This window comes from Chrysemys picta, chromosome 5, assembly GCF_011386835.1.
Source record: "Chrysemys picta bellii isolate R12L10 chromosome 5, ASM1138683v2, whole genome shotgun sequence".
Lineage (NCBI taxonomy): Eukaryota > Metazoa > Chordata > Testudines > Emydidae > Chrysemys > Chrysemys picta.
Window position 1 is genome coordinate 1,410,324 of NC_088795.1, and position 4,015 is coordinate 1,414,338.

Sequence of the window (4,015 nt, forward strand, 5' to 3'; positions counted from 1 at the left end):
GGAACGCTATTGGACAGTTTAAATATGGCCCAGGAGTTGGTTGAATGCTATGGGTCATACTTTCTAGGCAACAACCCCACACCCCAAACTTTAAGCATGAAAGAAACATGTTTTAAAAAACAACCAACCCCCAAGACATTCATTGATATCTGCAAAGGGCCCCCACTTGGAAATGGGTACTGTTTAATACTGTAAGAAAGACACAAATGTATTTTAACTTAAAGCGGAGGGGAAGCCCTGTTGTGCAGACAAAATGGTTTCACTACCCCAGATCACAAAAGGGAATGCTATGGGAGGGGTGATTAAATTAACCTGTTAGCAACTGTGTTGAAGTCTTTTTGAAACAATGGGCTAAGATGGTATAAAAACCTCAGGTATGCTGGAGCTTGTTCTTTTCAACAGAAAACTTTCTTAGTAAATAATGGTGCCTATGTTTATTGCAGTGTGATCTGTTTAGCGTGGAACCAGTAACTTTAAACTGCATTTCACCACCAGGCCAGGGTTAAAACCATTTTAACTATAGTTGTGCTTAATACTGTTGAATTAAAAAAAAAAAGTACTCCACAGGCTGTATAGGGATTAGGGTAATACTAACTAACATTTTTGCTTGTTCTTGAACCTGAAGGCCCAAACACACACGAGGGGGAACAGAACAAGCATGTGCCTGCAACACTTTATCCCATAGTGAAAGGTAACTTTATTTATTTATTTTTTTGCAACAGGCTTTTAAATGCATGTGGGTTTTTGAAAAGTGTCTGGCTGCAAACTTGGTTTGGTGTGTTTTATAAAGCTGCTGTTTTGTGTGTGTGTGTGTGTGTGTGTAATATGTGTATGTGTGTGTGTGTGTGTGTGTAATATGTGTATGTATGTTTACAAGACGGTTTCATGTGTTTTATAATAATGTTGTTGTTTGCTCCACAGTACAGTCAAAACATGAGATCTTTAGACCAGAGGGAAAACAAGGTGAAAAGAAAAAGGAAAGACAGCTGAAAAGGAAAATTCACCAGCATCAGTCACTGATGGATGGATGAAGCCCGGTAAATATATTTTGCTTATTGGTTTGGTTGTTCTATGAGGTTTTGTATTTTAAGTAAATACAGAGGTGTGGGTGAGAGATGGTAAAGTTCAGTTTTGTAAAATGTTGTTGTTGTTGTTGTTTTCCCCCTCATAGGCCTGGGCAACTCTTCTGACAATGCAGTAGTCAGAGCTACAAGGACATCTCCTCCAGAACTGCGAACGAACCAGGAATCTGCTTTGAGACCTTTAACAACGCAAACCAGCATAGGAGTGCAGCTGAAGCACCCGGGCGGTCCAAACTTTATATACGTCAAACCCAAGGACAAAACAAAAGACTCTGGTAAAAAACAACCATTCCACCACAACTCCAGTTCCTCAGTGGCCACTACCACACCAAGCCCTGAGGAAACTGTGAGCAAAAACACCCACATTCACAAACCCAGAGCACGCACTCTAGGGGTTCTGAATGTGCGCAAACCCGGAGCATGCGCTCTAGGGGCTGCCTTTAAAAAACCAAGGACTAAAAGCTGCTGCGATGCTGAGGTATCGCAATCACACAATCAGCACTCTAGTTCCTCAGCGACCACCACCACACCAAGCCCTGGGGAAACTGTGAGCGAAAATGCCCACATTCACAAACCCGGAGCATGCGCTCTAGGGGTTGTGACTAAAAAACCAAGAACTGACAAACCATTCTCCCAAAACCATAAGCTCGTCACAGCTTCCCCATATTCTAGTATTTGGGGAGGGTTTGATGCTTCCCTCAGAAAAGTGATGGAGGCTGTATCCTCGGGTAGTCTAAAAGAACGGGATTCTAGAAAGAAATGGGAAAAATATGATGCTTTGTTCAGAACCATGCTGAAAAACATGAGGGCTGGAAAGGGTGGCTCTGAGCAGGGATGACTAGTCGTGAAAAGGGGCCTGGGTAAAAGGGGCACCCTCCAGGGTACACATCAGCTCATGTGTAAACAAAAGAGGGGACAGTGCTTGGGGGATAAACAGATGGCTGCCAAAAAGTTCCAGGCCTGGGTTGTTGTAAAAATTTTAAAAAGGGCTAAAGAGGTAATGAGGAAAAAAAACAAAAACAAAAAGAGATGCCCCCGACTGGAGGCTCTCAAACTGGCTTGTCTGAAAATGGGGAGGCGGAATCAGACTCTGGTTTAGCAAATTCCCTAGAGGGCTCTCTAGACAGGTCCCGTTCTACTCCCAATGACCCTCATGGAGGCGCCTCAGAGTCTGACTCTCAAATAGCATCTGATGTAGAAGATGCCGCTAATGATCCCGTAGAGGAACCCCCAAGTAACCCCGAAAATGCCGAGGTGTATATGGAGAGAGTTAGAAGTTGGCAACGTGAATTATCCAGATTTGGGGGGTCGGTGTATTGTGAGCAGCGGTGTCCTAGCTGTAGACTGTATTGTCGGTCCAAAGAGTGTTTAGACAGACATATCGACTGTGCATCAAAAAACCAAGTTGAATGCCTGTCTAAAACTTTGTGTGAGAAGTGTCAGTCTTGATCGGTGGTGATGTAGACGGTCACCTCTGTTTTATGGACAGCCTTAGAAAGCCCGAATCTTCAGAAAAGTATATCTTTTTTATGATTTCGAATGCACACAGGAGACCGGGTTGCACACTCCCAATTACATTTTTGCTATGTCCCTAAAGCCAGAAAAATCCTGGGAATTTAAGGGCGATGAGTGTCTTTCTGTGTTTAAGACCTTTATTGGCAAAGAGTTTCGGGACTACACATTCCTAGCACACAATTCTAAAGGTTATGATGCGTACTTCGTTGTTAGACAGTTACTCAAGGAAAAGATGGGCTAGAACTGATCACTCATGGTAGTAAACTAATGTGCGTGGAACATAAGGCCCTGGGCATTTGTTTTATAGACTCTTTAAACTTCTTGCCCATGAAGCTTAGCAAGCTACCGCAGGCGATGGGGGTTTGAAGGGTGCAAAGGGTATTTTCCACACTTGTTTTTAACACGTTCGAAAATCAAAATTACGTGGGGCCTATGCCCGGTATGGAGCACTGTGGTGTAGAAAGCACGATGCCCAGAGAAAAAGCAGAGTTTCTCGACTGGTATCGAGACCATAGCTCTGAGACGTTTGACTTGCAGAAAGAGCTCATATATTACTGTCAGCAGGATGTAAAAATTTTGAGATAGGCCTGTATCCTATACAGAAAAGAGATTATTAAAATGACGGAGAAGGGAGATGCAGTAGAGAAAGAACCTGGTAAATTCACTGAGATAAAACTGTATAGATCTGCATGGCTATGTACAGGTTTGTTTTTTGGAGCCTAACACGGTAGCTCTTCTCCCTCCGGACAACTATCACAGGCAGAAAAAGAGATATTTAACCCCATCTAGTTAGTGGCTGTTGTATATCTCTCACAAAGAAAATATACAAATATGGCATGCTTTACAGGATGGGGAACTACAGGTAGGGCCCTACTTTTTAGACGGTTATGCCGATGTTGATGGGATACACACAGCCTGTGAGTTTAACGGGTGTTTTTTCCCACGGCTGTGTCACTTGTTATTGTGAAAAAGCACAAAATCCTATGACGGGAACATCTTTCGGTTTCTTTATTACAAGATGCAGCTCAAGACCGACTATCTGAAACGACTTGGTTTTGTAGTGAGGACTCTTTGGGAGCACGAGTGGGAGGTGATGAAAGAAACAGACAGGGAGCTTGCAGACTTTTTAAACCGAGCCCAGTTACCCCAGCCTCTCGTGCCTAGGATGCTCTTTTTGGGGGAAGGACAAACGCTATCCGCCTATATTACAAGCCTAACCCCAGGGAAGAAATCCACTATTATGATTTTACCAGCCTGTACCCTTTTGTAAACAAAACCAAAGAATACCCTCTCGGACACCCCGATATAGTCTGACACATTTGGACCCCTTGCAAATTATTTTGGAATTGCAAAAGTTAGTGTACCCCCCACAAGGCCTCTTTTTCCTATTGTTACCTGTCAGCGTGGGTGGCAAGCTT

The 4,015-nt window shown here is 43.4% G+C and overlaps 1 long non-coding RNA gene across 1 annotated transcript; it reads left to right on the top strand.

Annotated features, from left to right (window-relative positions):
* The first annotated feature begins 473 nt into the window (after window positions 1–473).
* Window positions 474–1,644, top strand: LOC135983499 (uncharacterized). The gene is made up of 3 exons (XR_010601177.1): window positions 474–691; window positions 922–1,037; window positions 1,172–1,644. It is a non-coding gene; the product is annotated as an uncharacterized LOC135983499 (long non-coding RNA).
* Window positions 1,645–4,015: the final 2,371 nt, after the last annotated feature.